General features: G+C 43.6%; 1 protein-coding gene across 14 annotated transcripts in view; it reads right to left on the bottom strand.

Moving 5' to 3' along the window:
* The window catches only part of Osbpl6 (oxysterol binding protein-like 6), a 194,144-nt gene that overhangs the window by 148,985 nt on the left and 24,770 nt on the right, over window positions 1-20,389 (bottom strand). The window lies entirely within an intron of this gene.

Here is a 20,389-nt window from a genome sequence, read left to right as displayed (position 1 = left end):
CCCAACCGGTAAGAAGGACACATGCTCCACTATGTTCATAGCAGCCTTATTTATAATAGCCAGAAGCTGGAAAGAACCCAGATGCCCCTCAACAGAGGAATGGATACAGAAAATGTGGTACATCTACACAATGGAGTAATACTCAGCTATTAAAAAGAATGAATTTATGAAATTCCCAGCCAAATGGATGGACCTGGAGGGCATCATCCTGAGTGAGGTAACACATTCACAAAGGAACTCACACAATATGTACTCACTGATAAGTGGATATTAGCCCAAAACCTAGGATATCCAAGATATAAGATACAATTTCCTAAACACATGAAACTCAAGAAAAATGAAGACTGAAGTGTGGACACTATGCCCCTCCGTAGAAGTAGGAACAAAACACCCATGGAAGGAGTTACAGAGACAAAGTTTGGAGCTGAGAGGATAGACCATGTAGAGACTGCCATATCCAGGGATCCACCCCATAATCAGCATCCAAACGCTGACACCATTGCATACACTAGCAAGATTTTATCGAAAGGACCCAGATGTAGCTGTCTCTTGTGAGACTATGCCGGGGCCTAGCAAACACAGAAGTGGATGCTCATAGTCAGCTAATGGATGAATCACAGGGCTCCCAATGGAGGAGCTAGAGAAAGTACCCAAGGAGCTAAAGGGATCTGCAACCCTATAGGTGGAACAACATTATGAACTAACCAGTACCCCGTAGCTCTTGACTCTAGCTGCGTATGTATCAAAAGATGGCCTAGTCGGCCACCACTGGAAAGAGAGGCCCATTGGACTTGCAAACTTTATATGCCCCAGTACAGGGGAACACCAGGGCCAAAAAGGGGGAGTGGGTGGGTAGGGGAGTGGGGGTGGGAGGGTATGGGGGACTTTTGGTATAGCATTGGAAATGTAAATGAGCTAAATACCTAATAAAAAATGAAAAAAAAAAGTACCTGCTTCAGAGAAGACCCCTCTCCCATTGTAAAAACTACTCAAGCCCCCCCCCCTTTCAGGGATGTTAGGATATAATAATCCTCCATATAATAATCTCCAGGATAAACAGCCCTAGATGAAAATAGCTTAAATTAAAAAAAAAAAAAAAGATTGCGATAGGAAATGGGTTTGTAGTTCAGTGGGAGAATGGCTGCCTACAATACACAAGGTCTGGCTTGCTGCTATGTATCACACCGAAAGAATGTATATGCACACACATACATTTAAAGCAAATGGCAAGAATTCTTACCTAATAACCTTGATCTTATCAGTGAATTCAGCAGGAGGAAAATTAAAAAGATGTGGGTGTGTGGGCTGGGGTTAGGGTCCTAAAAGAGGAAACACCTTGGAACAGCCCCTATGGAATTGGTATCAATTAAAGGGGCAAACAAAGATTAACTAGCGGGAGGTCTCAGCAGGGGCAGTCAACTCAGTGCTGGGGATATCTTCAGGAAAAGGGGTCATTTAGTCCTGCAGTAGAAAAAAAAAAAACCGAGAGCAACTTTGGATTCTCTCAAGGTCAGCACTGGCCTGATGACTCAGCAAAGAGCAAGAGAGATGATGGACACTTCCACTGAATTAATTACCTTGAAGTCCAAGGTAAGGCCCTAGACCAAGACCAGAAGAAAACAGTTGGAGCAGGGTCAGGCTGGACCAAAGGAAAGTGAAAGGAAGAATGGTTGGAACGCTCAGGTCACACATGCGCATTCTTGGATGTCGAACCTTAAACGATCAACTATTCCAAGTCATCATTTAAGGCAAAGTCAAGCCTCTAGTTGGCCATATAAGCATCATACAGGGAGGGCTCAGCCATCCTGGATGGCCCCAGAATGCTTTGTACCAGCATCAGTCTTGGGAGGTTCTCTATTTATCAAGTCTCTTTTTAGGCAAGCCAGTCACACTAAGCTTGCAAGGATCCTGTGTATATTCATTTACACAGCACACACCAGCGGTGTGACCATCTGCAGTTAGTAAAGACAATAACCACATAGCCACGTAACCATCATCTCTGTCACCAGGACCAGCATACCACACACACAGCTGAACCCCACGCCCCTGAAAGAGATACAAGTGCAAAACCATATCCCAGCAGCCTGGCACCTAGCATCCATCGTTGGAAGGCAGACACCATGCCCACAGCCACTGTTCTTCAAGTCGGCTTACTTTACTTGACATCTCAGCCCTACTGACCAATCAATCTAGACATAAACACCATTAAATAATACCCACTCTTCATAATCGTTCAAGATCAACATATGGAAATCACACATCTATTTTATCATCCTTTTGGGTGCCAGCTCTTAGTACAAGACCTGCTGCAGCATGCCCTATTGCTGGAAAAGAAAAACTTAGAAACATGGATCGGATAGAACCAAATGTTCAGAGCACAGAAGATGAGAACCAAAGAGAGCTCAGCTGGTCAACTGCTCTCAGCACAGACATGAGGGCCTGAGTCCAAGCCCAACACACACATAAAACCCCAGGGTGGCAGTGAGTGCTTGCCATCCCAGAACTGGGGAGGTGCAAACAGGTGAGTCCCTGTTCTAGTAGCCAGCCTAACCTAACTGACAAGCCCCAGTCTCAGAGAGAGAGCTAGTCTCCAAAGTCTGGGTAGGTGGCTCCTAAGAGAGGAGATCTAACGCACACGCACAAACACACACATACACTCACATGCATATGCATGCACACATTCTAATAATAGTATTAATAATAATAAAAAAACATTTAAAATGCCTCTTGAAGAGAATAAAAATGAGTTACTGACCAGGATAAATACTTCCTTATGCAAATAGTTCTACAAATAATGCCAGCTTGATTTCCTGTTACTTATCTTATTTTATTTTTATTGTGCTATTGTTGTGATATTACCTTTGGAAGGAAGTGAGTGAAGGATATGCAATGGTCTAAGCATACGCACAGGTTACAGACACACTGGCAATGTTGCCAGTCTGACTTGGCCAAGGCTAGCAGTTCTCAGGCTCTGGAACCCATAGCAAGGCTAACCCAAATTGACATTCTCTCTAGCTTCCTCTTCATGTATAAGAGCAAAAGTTGTCGTCATTGCTGTATGGCTTCCATTCCCAAAGAATTATTACAACAAATACAATAGAACATTCAAGTAAATGATAGGACCTCGGGCATATACAATAAAGAACTTCAGGAAATATTATGAATATACTTCTGCTTTTCCTACTAATATACTGAGAGAACATTCAGTCTTTAAGGCTGTATGATTAGTATTATTAAAAACTGAATAAAGGAAATTGCCCTGCTGTTTTTAGAATAGAAGAAAAGCCACCATCGAGAACTATCTCAGTACATGAAACGTGCCTGCAAGAGTGTTTTCAGTCTCTAGAATTGTGCTGCTGTGAATAACAAGACTAATGATGATTGTCGGTAGGTTAAAAAAAACAAAAAACAAAAACCAAAAAACTCCATGCTCCAGTTAGCATGCGATGTCCATTGTCTAAGTGGCTCAGCTTAACACTCATAGCAACCCACCAGGTAAGTACAGTTATTAACAATGCAAACAGGAGAAAGACTAGATAGCTTGCACATGGCCAGGTTTCTTATAATACCAAAGCCAACCGACCCCGGACATTAAGGGTCCTCCAGAATGGCCTGGAGATACAAGAGAAACCAAGGGCACTGGCTTCGGATGAGGTCTTTAATCTGATATTAAAGACTGACACAGCTAACTAAAATAATAAGGTCCACATAATTCCAGTAATTATAGGTGAATTAGCACTGACGCCGTACTACCAGGGCTAAAGGAGCCCCGTGTGCAGATGAAGGGGAAGCCTCCGCAAACTCAGAGGAAGCAGCTCTGATGGAAGAAGGCCCAGGAAACCCGACGCACACCACGCACGTGAAGTTTCGAGGGGGCCAGGCCATCCCACAGGAACTGGAAATCCATCTCCAGAACCCGGAAGTCATCTCATGTTTACTGTGTATTTCATTTCTGAAGGCAACTGAAGGATTTTGTTGGTTTTCTTTTTCACTTCTCCCCATTTCTGTGCTCAGAATAGCAAGCATGTTTCTGAAATCAGCCGTTTTGGAAATATAATTATAAAGAGAGGAAAAATAATACTTTTAGATTTCTCATTACTGCGAAAATAAATGCATTCCCGGCAGAGCAAGATGGGACTGTCTATGAGAAAATTCTTTCCACATGTAACTGAAAACAGTGTCGCTCACATGTATGGGTTACCTGTCAGGGAAGATGCTCTGAGTCCTTCTGGAGAAGGTTATGAGACCTCGACAAGATGCCCTGAGCCCAGGAACAGCTCAGCCCTGGCCCGCTAACCCTGCAATGCAGAATCGAAAGGGGTACCACTGAGCACTGCTTCTCGAAGACAAAATGAGAGCTGTTAATTGAGAATTCAGTCCTGGGCAGAGGGGCAACTTTGATGCTGTGGTAATAAAGAACAACATACAGGCTGGGGAGATGGCTCAGTTGATAAAGTACTTGTCAGGCAAGCCTGAGGACCTGAGTTCAATCCCCAGTACCAACATAAAAAGCCAGCTATAGTGGCATATGTCTAAAGTCCCAGAACTGGGGTTGGCAGACATAGGAAGATCCTGGGGCCTTACTGGCCAATGAGTTTGGGGAAATCTCTGAGCTCCCTGTCTCAAGATGTATGACAGAGAGCAACTGAGGTAGGTGCTCAATTCTGACCTCTGTGTACATGCACACACATGTACACACATATGTATTGCATGCAAACACACATAAAAGACAGCACATACTATGATCTAAAGGCAGTGGAGAAAAAAGATGCATGTGATGTTGAAACCCTGACAGAAAGGAACATAGTGACTCAGTTTCCTCCTCCAAAAATAAATAGCAATGCGAACTAATAATTGTTACCTATAACAAAATTGCTACTGGTTTAACGACAATAAATACCTTATAAGTACTATTATTCAACTTTATAGATGAGAAAACTGAGGCACAACAGGTTCCATAGCTTGTCTGCTAAAGGCAATGCTAGAACTTAAATGTAAGCCCTTAGAACCACAAGCTTTCTCCTCTGCTTAGTCACGGAGTTCTATGCTCTCTGCTAAGCTACTTCCCAATACATTTCTCTGAAGTCAAGGAACTCATCTGGAAGCATGATAAATCACTGATGCATTCATTTTAAAGTTATATAGATTAGATTCCAGAATAAGCCAACAGTAAAATACGTGAACTGTATAAGAAAATGCCTGGGAATTCTTCAAGTAGAAGAAACCTGCACTATTATTTTGTCTGTGTCGTGAACAAAAGAGGCTGCTTTACCTCATTAAACTTCTTTTAGAATGAAAACAAGCAAACATGGGTGTGGTTTAAGAACACCAAGAGCTAAGATGGATAGCCATGACAGGAGGATTTAAGTAAATGCAAGAAGAGAGCCCAGAGGATAAAGCCAGCCCCAGCTCCAGTGTGACTCTGTCACAAACAAATAAAATTGCTTATTAGATTTGGAGAGATTAAGAAAGGATGCTGGAGGCAGTGAAAATGTTGGGAAAGAACTGTTTATGTACTACGGTGGGTAGACATGCACGCAGATATGCACTAAGGCTCTAACAGTCAACAGCCGGTGGAGACTACTGAAATACATCTTGGTAGGTTCTTGGCCATGACAGTAGTCTGTTAAAAGGCTGATCTAAAGGCTGGGAAGAAAGTTCAGTTGGTCAAGGACTTTTCATGCAAGCTTGAGAACTTGAGTTTGATCCTTAGTAATCAAGTTAAAGAGCTGAGTATGGTTGTCTCATCGTGGTTTGAATAAGGTTGGCCCACGGGAAATAGTGCTATTAGGAAGTATGCCCTTGTTGGAATAGGTGTGGCCTTGTTGGGGGAGGTGTGGTACTGTGTAGGTGGGTTTTTAGGTTCTATGCCCAGTGTGGAAAGGACTCTCCTCCTACTGGCTGGAAGGCAAGTCTCTCCTTTGACTCAGAACTCTCCAGCACCTGGTCTTCTTGGACACTGCCCTGTTTCCTGCCATGATGATCATGGACTGAACATCTGAAACTGTAAGCCAGCCCCAGGTAAATGTTGTCCCTTATAAGAGTTGCCTTGGTCATGGTGTCTCTCCACAGCAATACAAACCTAAGACAACGAGGCTTGTGATCCCAGTGTTGGGAAGGCAGATACAGAGGGAATCTCTGGGGCTTGTAGCCAACGAGGGGCCTGATCTCAGAAAGACAAAGTGGTTGTTAGTGTGTAAGGAATGAAGCCAAAGTGGGCCTCTGACCTGCAAATGCATGCCTAGTGCATATGGAGAGAGAGAGAGAGAGAAAGAGAGAGACAGAGAGAAGAGGTGTAATACCAACTTCTTAGTATTTATAGTCCAGGTAGTTACACTAAAAATTAATTTTTATTATCTCTGCAGACTAGGTCTGGAACAGTTGCACTTGTCTTTTAAAAAATATTTATTGTGTTTTTTATTATCTTATATAACTGAGCATTTATATGCATTTGAATATGTGCACCACATTCAGAGGCAAGGAATGGGCATCAGATCTCCTAGAACAGATGATTGTGAGCCACCACATGGGTGCTGGCAACCAAACCTAGGTCCCCTGCAACAGCAGCCAGTGCTTTTCACAGCTGAGTCATCTCTGCAGCCTCAGATATACTGGCATTTGAATAAGTTACATCCAGGGCTAAGGTCTACCCCTGATACAATGCAACACACACAGCCTTCTCTGCTTTAAAGAAAATAACCTGGGGCTGCTCTTGGTGACTCTGGTTTGCTCTGGGGCATTTTGAGGGTAGGTTATACATCCTAGCCACCTTGGGTAATGTATGCATCCAGAACTCATTAATCTGAATTTTCTAAATCCTCTGTTGTATATGATTGGTCCTACTGACCTCAGTCCTAACCCAGTTTCAATCGACTCCACAGCCACTCTGTAAGAACACTAGCCCCATCTCAGTATAGGAGCCAGTTACATACCTCAGCTCACAGGACATGCTAAACACAGGTTAGTCTAATGTTACAAATAGACACAACGTGTCTCTACTGTCGCCACTAATGAAGTCAGAGCTTTAGCCATAAGAAACAGAACCCTGCTCCTCCCTGACTTCTCACTGAGACATCCCAATGCGATAGAGCCAGCATTGGAGAGAGGCCTGCCTACTTCTTTATGAAGATAACACGGAAGGCCCTTAATTTGTCACAGAAGATGTGAGCACACAGTTCTTCCAACATCTATTCAAGCCATTAGTACTACTGTTGCTGGGCACCTGGCTAGGTGCTGGTGAGACAGTTCAAATAGTTGATTCATAATGTAAAAACGCTTAAAGCACAAATTCCCACTCTACCCATGTCTAATTGAGGAATGCACACGAGACTCAGTGAACACCCCCAAAAGAGAGCAATGCAACTAGGAAACTCAAAAGACTGCCCAGTCCCCATTTCATTGCCAAGTGTGACAAAAACATTCCTATATAAACACCTTCTCTTCCAAATGCTTATGCTCCCAAAGTGCAAGGAGATCCTTCTAGAATGGAAGGACACCACACACTGCTCCCATTACCCAACACACACCTTCCCATTGTCTGTTCTTCTCTGGGGTTCAGGAAGCTGACCTCTGTACGAAAGCCCCACCCAGCACCTCTTTCCCCCTAGCTTCCAGGAGACCTTGGCTCACTGAAGGAACCAAGAGGAAAACAAAGAGCAGAGAAGTCGAGGTACCAACCTCCACCTCAACTCCTGGACTCTGCCATGGTCCTGGCTGCATTTGTCATTCTATGGCCAGAGTCCTCACTGGGTCCCAGAAACACAGTCCCTCTTGCTTCTTCTGGGCCAGGGGAAGGTAATGGCCCTCCCACTCTTCCTGGCTGCTCCACAGTGTGAAGCCATCATAGCACAATCCCTCAGCATCTCTGAATCATCTGTTCAATGTCCCCCTGTAATCCCTTAGGATTGCCATCCCAATACCCAACAGATCGCAAACTGAAACCAAGGTTTTTCAGAACTACACAAATCTGATCTCTAGAAATTATGTAAAATAACTGTGAGGTCCTGAAGTCTGGCAATGTCACTGCTGTCTGACGTTTACTAAGTACCTGCACTTGAGCAAGGGCTCAGAGTCCAGATATCAATTACAGCAACATCTGCATGCCTCCTGTAATCAGTTTTTGAAATCCTCAAAAAGAGGATTTCAAGGCAGTTCTGGGTATCCAGAGGTGAATTACAGACTTTTGTTTTTATGTATATATACACACACATACATATATGTATATTACATATTACATATATTTATATATAAATATATATAAACAAAATATATATCACATATAATTTTGATATATATTACATATATATGCACAATATACACAATATATGTTTTATAAGTCAAAATTATACATATGTAATTTTTTAGGGTAATGAACACATGACTAAGGATTCCATAGGCAGAAAATATTCATCTCTCTACTGTCCCCAGACAAGCCTTCATCCAAGGCCACACAATGCTTCTCTCCCCTCAGAGGAACTGAAGCCCTGCTGCCTGCCTCCATCACCCACCCTGGTAGGTACATCTGCAGGTACAATCAAGTACACGTGTACACACAACTGACTCCATGTCTGTTTCAAATATGAAATCATTTTAATTTGTGAAAATTACAGGGAAACTATGTCCTGTGATTCTGACATCATTCCGATTCCAGAAAAAAAAAAAAAAAAAAGAACACATTATCGGTTCCTCACAACAGAGTTTATCAAACCCCTCACACTCCTCTGGGTTTTTTGGGGGGGGTGGGAGGGTGCATTTTATTGCCTTGTTTCACCATATTTCTTCCTACACCACACACTGTTGTTTGACTATTGTTGTTTTGAGACAGGGTGTCTCTATGTATCTCAGAATGGCCCTGATCTCTTTTGTACAGGCAACCCTAGAATCCACAGTCCATCTGTCTCAGCACTCAAATGCTAGGAACACAGGCACACACCACCAAACCCAACCCTGGATATTTATCACCTAGAATGTTTTCTACACATGACTTTTTGGCCTAGTTTCTGACTGCACCATGACGTTTTCTTGGGTGCAAACATTGTCTTATTTATTATCTTGCATTTTGTCATTGCTTCAAAGCAATCTCTCCCTGCCTCCTTTCCTTTTCTGTTCTCTTAAATCTCTTTCTCTCTCTCCCCTTCTCCTCTCTTGATTAATCTTTATATTGTGGCACACTCTCCCACACCTAAACATTATCAGAGTACCCTAAAATGCACAAAACCACTCCTGCTGCAATGCTGCGGACAGAGCTCATCTCCTCAGATGTGGTGTTCCCTCTGGGACTCGGGTTATCCTTGGGGCACCTGATTAGAGGCAATGGAGGTTGCCCAGGCAACCACTCCAAAGTGTCCTGGGATGCATGGCAAGTGTGTTTTCCAACTGCCTGATATGAAGGTCACACCAGCCAGCCCTGTGATAGCTGAAGGTGAAGTGCCTATACAGTCAGCCACCAGCTGGAAAGAACATCCATCAAGTGACGCTTAATAACATTTGCATAACCATAAAACTGTCAGAGTGCCAAGGCCCCAAGAACCAGAGATATTAGACTTGAGGATGAATAACAATAGGTGAGTTGCTGAAATGGTTTTTAAAAGAACACTTTAAAAACCAACCAGATGCAGTTCAGGGGTTGGGTTGGTGAGAGCCGGCTACTGCTGTTTTCTCAGGTGATGAAAGAACATGTCTATGCAGGGCAGAGCAGTGAACTGAAGGGTCTGGGGAAGCTGCCATACTCCCCTTTACCTCCTATAATTTCTTTAGATTAGACATATTTAAAATGTTAGTCTCAAGTACCAAGACCCACTAATGCAGACTACTCACACACCCACTAAATTAACTTTACACCTGACTGAATTGCAATCAAAAGTCAAATCCAGAAGGGGGTTAAAGTAACAAGACGCAGAAAATCCATACTCCTAATATGTCAAGTGCACCTGAGGACTGTAAGTTGAATTAAGGATGTCTCTACAGGAAAGGCAAATGCAAAGCACACGTAGCTGATTTACTGCAAAATACAAATGGTCAACGCTGTACAGAAAAAGGTTCAATCCAGATTTAAGATGTGTTTTAATAAAGACAGGAATTGCTGTGAGTTCAAGCCCAGCCTGGGCTACAAAAATGAATCTCAGGCTAATGTGGATTACAGAATTAGAGACTCTCTCAAAACAACCAACCAACAACCAACTCGCGTGCACGCACACACACTCACATATTCTCTCTCTCACACACACACACACACACACTCTTTCATACACACATACCACATACATGCACACATGCACATATATACACACTAATACACATGCACACTTACACACACTCACACACTCACACACACACACACACACACACACACACACACACACACACACCAGACTGACAAGAATATACTTTGGGGAGAATAGCCTGATAGCAAATCTCACAAGTTTTCAACATATATAATGCTTTGAAAGGTTATCTTGAACATAGATTCAAACAAGCACACAACCATATGTCCAGATACTCTTTATAGCAAGAGCTATTGGAGAAAATAGCACGATACCATCTATGTGTCCAGCAAATGGCACCAGCCATTGTAAGTGATGATATGCGGATCATAGCATGATCCATTTCTATGGTTTCAATGGATATAAAATACTGAAGGGAGGATCTGTATATTTAACACAAAACTTCATCTTATTTCTGGATAGTGGCACAGTTATTTTTTTAAAGAATTTAAAAGAAAATTTTATTTCTTGTACTGGGATCTAATCTTATTTTTTCTGCCACAAATAAAAATTACTCCTTATAATAACATTTACATCTCAAAAAAATTGTAATTTATTTTTGTTCCAACCAAGATCCATTTCTCATGCATTTCTTTTGCTTTAGGTCAAAAATCCTAAAATCATTCTGTAATAGCTATGTCTCTAAGAACTAGAACACAGGAGGCTGAAGGACATCTTTGCATTTTAAGTAGAGAGATGAACCAGGGATTAAAAAACATCATCAGCATCAATTCCTGGAAGCCAGGTCACTGGCTGGGAAAGCTGTAGCCTGGGATGTGGGGGATGGTGAGCCCCAATATCACACCAGAAGCAAAACTGCCTGGGGTTGGATGAGAATATATTCTGGACCATCAGTGGCTACAGCCTCCACAGAACTGACTGAAGCAGACAGTTTCCCTCCTTCTTCATTCTCAAAGTACAATGTAGCAATAGAGAGTGAGAAGGTGGTGAAGAACACAGGCTCTGAGCATATGTGGCTGTCCAATGCAGTATGAGATCACTAGCTGGGGAAGACATGGACAGCCTGGGACAGTTTAAATACAGTGCCTAATAGCACAGACTTGACCTCGGAAAAGCAACGCCATTTCTTTCTACCTGTTTTGACGCATAGAATAGCAAATGCTTGCTACTCTGTGCACCATCAACGATGACAGCATTGTCTGAATCCGCTGTGATTATCACTCTCTAATCATAGCTACCTATCCTTGCAAATTCAACTTGTCACTTTTTAAGATCAGACCTATCTGGCTGCTGAACACTGATGACTTTCTGGCAGAAGTCACTGCTAGGGATCTTTAAGTGTACTAACTTGTGTGTGTGTGTGTGGGGGGGGGATCAGTGGGAAATGTTTTACACACAGAGTGCTGTGTTTTATAAAAAGATAAGGGGAGAGAGAATATATTTGGTGGATGTGTAGTCAGTGTAGTCAGGTATGGGGGTGCCTCTGCAGGCCCATGCTGAGGCATCCCTTACCCCTGAGGGACCAGCCACAAGATGGTATAGCATCGAATAGAGTTTACTCAGGGCATGGGGAGGGGAGTTGAGGGGGTAGAGACAGAGAAAGGCAGAGATAGGAGGGGGGAGTAGAAGCCAGAGGCTGGCCACATGGAGAGAGAGGAGGGAGGGGAGTGGGGAGAGAGGGGGTAAAAAGTGAGTAAGAAAGCAAGAGAGAGTGGAAGGGGCCGGCAGCCCCTCTTATAGTGAGTCAGGCACACCTGGCTGTTGCCAGGTAACTGTGGGGCAGAGCCTAGACAAATGCTAACACAAAGCAAACAAAGGTTCAGGGTCAAATAATTACTCCTGGACTTTAATTTCCACCTATAATAAGTCATTGATTCAAACAGCTTCCTCCAGCCTTGCATGATGTTTCCATTTGGTTTCACTTAATAACGACACAACGCCTTATTAAGGGCTGGGTTTAAATTCAGGATGAATTCCTTCAGATCCTGGTACATGCTCATTATATTCCTAGCGAAGTCTCTGCCCTGCACTAAATGATTGACAGTACCCTACCCTACCCCAGCATCAAGACTTCATTCTCTTTATGTTTTATTAGCATACATTAATATATATGACACTGGGTTTCATTTGACATTTTCATGCATGTGTATGTTATTTAGACCACATTCGCCTCCATTCTCTTGCCCCCTCCCACTCTCTCCCATCCCTTTACACTCTCTAAACAGCCCCCTCTCTACTTTCATAGCTTTTGGTTTTTTTCATGACCTAATGATTTTCATCATGGGTCCTTGCAGGAGGATGAGGACAAGCTATCCATAGGAGTGTGGACACATTACCAGCAGTTACACCACTGGAAAAGATGTCTCTGTGCCACACACACACACACACACACACACACACACACACACACACACACCAGCAACTACTGACTATCGATAGCTCCTCAGAGAGAAATTGGGTCCTCAGAGTCCTTCCCCTAGGTGCATACCTGTCCACCTCCCACTCTCTGTATTTCGCTAAATGGTCACCACTTCAAATTGTATACAACAGGGATTTCCAGAAACCATTTTGTGGGGGTTACGACTTGCATTCTCTGTGAATAGTCTGGCCTCAGTAGCTAATCCCAGGGTGGAGAGAAAACAAAAAGACTCTTTACCAAAGAGGGTCCTTGAGAGCTTGGTGGGCAGAAGAGTCAATTACCTCTGAACTAAGCCACTGATATAGCCAGTTCCGAGGCAGACCCTGGCTTAATGGACACCACCGTCCAGTGCTCCCATGAGAGCAACTTCTTTCAGGCTCCTCTAATGCTCAGTCCCACACCAGGCATATCCGCTGGCTTCGATTTCCCATGAATCCTGTCGGCAACATCCTAAAAACCCAAAACCAACAAGGAAAGCTCCCTTAAGGATAATCCTAATGTCAGCAACATAAGCCACATAAGCAGGCTGTGTACGCTCCTCAACCGAGGGTGCCTCCGCAACATCACAGATGCCATCAAAAGAAAAAGACCTCTTAATTTCTGCAACTGAATAAGAACAAGTCAAGGAGAAGTACTTGCCTGGTGATTCTAATTCCTGCATTTTTCTCTAAAACCAAAGTAGTAGTATATATATAAGCAATATATGAGCAGTGGTTTCTTATTCCAATTAGAGCTTTGGCTTTTGTTGCTGCTGCTGCTGCTGTTGTGTTAAGTCTACACTTCCAATAATCCAATTTGGCCAACTAGACCACAGAACTTAGATTCTTAAGCCAGCATTCCGTAGCATCCCAGCATGCGGATCTGTGCATGCCCACGGCACTGTCAGGCTGCTGTCACTGTATTGGGATCGCATAAGAACAGAGGCATCGTCTTTAAGAAGATCCACAGACCAATGCAGCGCGCATCATCCTCAGTAATGTTCGCTCCCCTCCCTGCTAGGCACTCAAAGTTCAAAATTCACCAGGCATTTCAGCATATGATTATAATCCCACCACTCAGAGGGCTGAGGCAGAAGGATTGCAATGTGAGACCAACTTGGACCCCATCTCAAAAGCAAAACTAAAGTTAGACTTCCAGCATGAACTGTATTTGCAAACCTCTGCAGTCTCCAGACTTGGGGGGTGGGGGGATGGGGAGGGTGTCCTGAACTGGTCACCTTGAAGTACCATTCAGGTGGCAGTGGGTAACAGCAGGTGTGGTTATTTAAATGGATCTATCCTCAGAGCACTTACTGTCCACAGTTCAGCATGAACTGAAGGCAACATGCCACAGTGTCACTAACTGCTCCTGACATGTGAGATTTACCACCGGAATATAAAATGGGTCTTGGATTTAACAGCACATAATTAGTTCCTGTGACACCCAGAAAAGAGAATCTTGCCAGCAAGGGGGGATGGGATGACTCTCCGCAGCAACATCCACTGGTGATATATAACCACTTGCCAAGGCCCTGCCATTTAGAGCATGGCATATAATTCAGCTTCCCTCCCCCACATGCTGGCCAAGAAGCAGGACAAGATTCAGGATTGCTGACTTCTTAATGAGTCTCATGCAAATGACTTAGCCCATAAGGCTCTGCAGAGCCCAGTTGTGGAATTAATACCTGTAACTGTGTAACAGAAATGCAGCTTGAGTTTTGTCCCTTATCTCTGATCTGAGTGTGGGGCTTAGTCTTCATTTTTAGTTCTGTGCCTCTACTTTCTAGTCTGTAAAATGGGAGTCAAACACATCCTCCAAGATGTTACTGTTGGGAGTGAATGCGTGGACGCAGAATGCAGCCAGCCCATCCTTGGCCCATAGCAACCAGCCATTAATGGTAGCTATTAATAAAACCTCATTTATTATAAAACGTCTGTTCTAATTCTTAATCGAAACTAGCTCAGAATGGCCTTCTCCTCCGTGAAGATACAGTGGAAAGAATATTATGATTGTTATGACTACAAGAGGATGGAAGGAACAAACCTCTGAGGGGGAGAGGCCAGTCAGAGGCTGAGAGAGTAAAAGGATAGGAGTGAAGAATTACTTGGCCAGAGGAAATAAATGAAGGTGGGAGTTTAAATACGAGGGAGGGGCAAGAAAAGTCAGTAAAAGAGGAAATAAAAGGAGAAGCCAGGACAGTGGAAAGAGATACCAGGTGGCCAGGAGATCATTGAGGGATAAACAATGAAACAAAGTATAAACAGGGTAGTTCTAGTTTCCATTAGCAACCACAGGCTTGGATGAATTCTTCCCTTAAAAGTATTAAAGTTTCCAAAAGAAGATACACTGTCGCAATCATTGTGCACTGGCTAATAGCATACTCTTCTATATTGTTTTTTTTTTTTCACTTTTTAAAAGGCAACAATGGCATATTTGTCTCCAATTGCCTAAAGAAGGACTTACCTAATTAGACAGATCAGACACTGTTACCTCAAATTCGCATGTCATGTTCCTCTACCCCACAACCCACCTGAATCTTAGTGAGTGAGTGAGTGAGTGAGTGAGTGAGTGAGTGAGTGAGTGACTGTTTGCTCTGCAACTATAAGGACCTAAGAACAAATCCCAAGAGGCCATGTAAAAAGCCAGGCATATCTGTATGTGTGTATCTGTGAGCACTGGAGGAGTGTTAGGGTTTCTGTTGCTATGATAAAAGACCATGGCCAAAAGGAACTTTGGGAGGAAAGGGTTTATTTCAGCTTACACTTTCAGGTCAGACTCCATCAACAAAGCAAGTCAAGATAGGAACTCAAGGCAGGGACCCGGAGGTAAAAACTGAAGCAGAGACCATGGAGAAATGCTGCTTACTGGCTTGCTCCTCATGATCTGCTCAGCTTTTCTTATACTGTCTAGGGTCACCTGTCCAAGGTTTACAGTGCCCACATCAATCATTAATCAAGAACAGGCCCTACAGACCAGCCTCTTGGCCTCTCTTATGGAGACATTTGCTCCATTAAGATTCTCTCTTTCCAGATATGCCCAGGTTCATGTCACGTTGCCAAAATTCAACCAGCACAGGGAGGTGGGGTGCAAAGAGGGGAAAGTACTGAGAGCCAGACACTTAGAATCTGTAAGCTCCCACTTCAGTCAGAGGCCCTTATCTTGAGGCAATAAAGCAGAGAGCCATAAAGGAAGATGTTTCACGGTCTGCTCCGGCCTCCGAGTGCATGTATTTGTGTGTGCGCCTGGCACACACTCATAGCACACACACACGAAAGATGATTCTGTCCAGCATCATTCATTCTCTCTCTCTCTCTCTCTCTCTCTCTCTCTCTCTCTCTCTCTCTCTCTTTCTCTCTCTCTCTCTCTCTCTCTCTTTGTTTTGTTTTTCGAGACAGAGTTTCTCTGTATAGCCCTGGCTGTCCTGGAACTCACTTTGTAGTCCAGGCTGGCCTTGAACTCAGAAATCTGCCTCCCGAGTGCTGGGATTAAAGGTGTGTGCCACCACACCCGGCACATCATTCTCCATTTTTAACTGTTACTGTCCTGCATCTCTTTCCATTCCTAACAGTTCTGTGGTCCTTCCCTAAGCTTTCCAACTTTTAAAAAAAATCAATTTTGAACTCATTTTAATCTCATTTAAAGTTGCAGGAGCAGCACAAAGCGGATAGCAGTCCCTCTGTCTCCTTCACCTTGGTAACCAGTTCTTCAGTCTTTAGCATCCTCCTGAACCACCAGACAGTGAGTTCCCTGTATATGCCAGCGTATAGCGCACAAAACAATGGCTCCCTCCTATAGGACAATTTTCTGAGCATCCCAGTTAGTAAGTCAACATGGTTAAAGAGACATTATCCAATTCATGGACACCAGTCAGCTGGGATCCAACGACAGCATTAATCGAAGATTTTAGGATCAAATGCAAGATCGTGTGCTCCAAGTATGGTATCTATGACCTTGCTCTAAAACAATCCCTTAGACTCTCCCCACTGCCTCTCTCATCCTTGACAGGTTTCAAGAGTCACAACTCATTCTCTATCAGGGGACGTGGGCCAACCTCACCTGGGTCTATCTGATGCTCACATGACCTCACGCCATAGACTTCTGGTGCCACAGACCTCTGGTGAGACCACAGCAGGAACAACTGTGAGGCTACGTTATTTCTCTTGGTTTGTCGTTTGTTTTGCAGTGCTGGGAATAGAATTTAGGGTCTTCACACATGCTAGGCAAACTCTCTACCACTGAACTAGGCCAATTACTCTGACTATCAAGCTTGGCACCTCTGACTATTGCTGCCTCAGTAAACTCTCACAAGGGAAGCCTTCCAAATAATGAGTTTTCTATTTCCTAAATTCTTCCTATACCTGTTGTTCAACATCCACCCCAACTAACACAGTTAGAACGTTCCTCTCATTCATTTATCAATAAAGACTCATAGGATCCTAGTTCATTTAATGGCCCATCACTCATTACTATTACTGACTTATTTACTCATTGACAGGGAGAGAAGAAGGGAAGGAGGGAGAGGGAGAGGGAGGGGGGAGAGGGAGACAGAGAACACAAGTGAGGTCAAAGAACAACTTCAAGAGTCAGCTGTCATCTTCCAGCTGGCCGAAGCCGGATCTCTCCTGTTGGGTCTGCTCTCCCGCACACTCCAAGCTACCCTGCAACCTTCTGGGTGATTTTCCTGGCTCTCCCTTCCGTCTGGCCCCAGCAGTGCTGAGATTCTGCCGCATCCAGCTTTTCACATTCGTCCTGAGGACCAGACTGGGGCATGTTGTCCCACCGGGCCATGCTATTTATTTTGATGTCTCATTTTTCCAAGAAAACTGGCCAGTAAGTTTCTTTTGCTTTTATAAAGGCAGACTTCGTTAATATGAATTCATCCATCAGGTGGAATGTTCAAGGCCAAAAATAAACTCAGCTTTATGAATTTTCTTTAGGAATTACTAGACTCAGTGAGAAATCACTTGTGAATGGAAGCCATTTCCACTCATGGATGGAAAATATTTTCCCCTATCACCACCACTACCAGCACCACCACCACCACCACTAGTTGACATTCATCTTTGGTGAGAGGTATACACTCTTTCAAAATCATCTCTCAGGTAATGTTTAAAGGAGCAAGCCCACACTATCCTTCTTAAAAAGACAGGAGAGCTCAGGAGCCAGCATGATGGCTCACCAGGTAAAGGTACTTGTCACAACATTTAGTAACCTGAGTTGAATCTCCAGAACAAACACAAAGGTGGAAAGCGAGGACAGACTCCACAAGTTGTCTCCTCTCTCTCTGTCTCTCTCTCTCTCTCTCTCTCTGTCTCTGTCTCTCTCTCTGTCTCTCTCTCTCTCATACACACACACATACACAGTGTGTATGTGTGCCCTCCACCCATATTTCATGCATACACACAATAATAAAATAATTTTTTAAAGGGTAGAAACAATTTGAAAAGGAAACTTCAACACCAGGCACCTTCCCAACTTCCCATTCACCAGAATCCATCTGGTCTACTGTGTTTTCTGTTGCTGTGATAAACAGCATGAACAAGAACAACTTAGGGATCAAAGAGCTTCCTTCATCTGCACTTCCATCACTGAGGAGTCAAGGCAGGCACTGAATCTGAGACCATGGAGGAATGATACTTACCATAGACTCATGTGCTTGGATACTTGGCCCATAGGGAATGGCACTATTAGAAGGTGTGTGTGGTCTTACTGGAGTAGGTATGGCCTTGTTGGAGGAAGTGTGTCACTGTGTAGGCAGGCAGGTTTTGGGGTCTTGCACATGCGCAGGCTACGCTCAGTGTGACAGTCTCCTGCTACCTAAGGATCAAAATGTAGAACTCGGGGGCTGGTGAGATGGCTCAGTGGGTAAGAGCACCTGACTGCTCTTCCAAAGGTCCGGAGTTCAAATCCCAGCAACCACATGGTGGCTCACAACCATCTGTAACAAGATCTGACTCCCTCTTCTGGAGTGTCTGAAGACAGCTACAGTGTACTTACATATAATAAATAAATCTTTAAAAAAAAAAAATGTAGAACTCTTGGCTCCTCTAGCACAATGCCTACCTGGATGCTGCCATTCTTCCCATCGTGATGACAATGGACTAAACCTCTGAAACTTTAAGCCAGACCCAAATAAATGCTTTCCTTTATAAGAGTTGACTTTGTCATGATGTCTTTTCACAGCAATGAAACCCTAAGATAATAGTAACAGCAAGTATTAATATATTCCATCCAAAGAAAGAGCTCTGACTTATCTTCCTCTGACACTCAGAGTAAATCCATAACGTCCTAGCTAAGCACTACACCTACTTCTCCAGACTGCTAATTTGAAAATAAGATGTTAGAATTAAATGACTTAATATTTGGGTTTTCTTCTGGGGGATGGGGATGGATTCAGTTTTCTTTAAGGATGTGTCTCTTGATAGGTCAATCATGTTCCAGTGGATAGCCTTACTCTATTAAAAAAAAAAAAAGGTGTATGGATAGCAGAAAATTGAAGTCAATGGACTTTTATATTTAAAACGATTTACCAAAAGAGGACATGAAGTTAGGAAAGGTAGAGACGGTAAGAGTTAAAAGGAGGAACTGGGGTGAGTATGATCAAAACTCAGTGTACAAGACTCTCTGATTTAGCAAAAAATACTTTTAATGCCTCACAAATATGGCAATAGGCCAATCTGCTGGAAACAAGTCATTAACAGGGGTTCCCTCCTAACAGGACTCAAGTTCTTTGTCAAATTTACAAAAAGTAACCAGCTTACCATCATTCAGCGACCTCACCTAAATGGAAGTACCACTGGGCTCTAAGCCACAATGAAACAGTAACACAGCAGATCCAGCCCAGACGCCCAGGAAACAGCTGCTGCTTCCCTGCTCCCTTCACCTGCCTCAGAAGCAAACGCCCACTTTCCCCAGTTCTTCTCCCACATCCATTACTTTTCTGTCTTAGGAAATAAACCTCAAGCCAGGCCTCGGTGGTGCACAGCACTGACCCCAGCACTCAGGAGGCAAAGGCAGGTGGATCATATTACTGAGTCACATCTGAAGTAGGCATGTGTTTGTTATAAGAATACAATTAAGAGGTTTTTTTTTAGTATCTAGGAAACCTGTTCGTTATACAGGTAAATTCTTTGTTATATAAATATTTCCGTACCAAATACTGAGCTCTCTGAACAAAGCATTTACTTAGACCCCCAATCTTATAAAGACTGAGGCTTCAGGGATGTTTTATTTGAGATTTCATTGGCTGTGCTTGCAGGTGGCCAGTTTTTTTTTTTTTTTTTTTTTGGTTTTTGGTGTGTGTGTGTGTGTGTGTGTGTGTGTGTGCCAACCTGACTATAAGCTACAGTCTCCAATTATTCAACTAAACATTCATGGAGGGGTAGCTACAAAGGTATTATGCTGTGACTGAAGTCTCTATCCAGTTGACTTTAAGGAGCTCTTCGTTCAGAACCTGGCGGCCTGGTGGAATCAGCTTTGAACATGGCTGGGTTGTTGTGTCTCTGAAGAAGAAACTCCCCTGTGAGCAGCAGTCCAGCCCTGCTCTTCCTGCAGCGATCCAGTGGATTGCTCCTCTCCTGCCTAGCTTGTCCTAGCTACTGCTGCTTAGTTTACCACTGCAGTGATGAAATCAGTGGGAAAAACAAATTGAGAAGAGCAAAGATTTGCTTTGGTTCAGGGCGTTGGAGACTTCAGTCACTGGCTGGCTGGCTCCGGTCTTTTTAGGCGATTGGCAAGGCAGAAGCATTGTAGAGGAAGAGTGAGGCAG

This window comes from Mus musculus, chromosome 2 (assembly GCF_000001635.26).
Source record: "Mus musculus strain C57BL/6J chromosome 2, GRCm38.p6 C57BL/6J".
Taxonomy (NCBI): domain Eukaryota; kingdom Metazoa; phylum Chordata; class Mammalia; order Rodentia; family Muridae; genus Mus; species Mus musculus.
The sequence above is the reverse complement of the archived record's forward strand: the minus strand, read 5'-3'. Positions and strand labels throughout refer to the sequence as shown.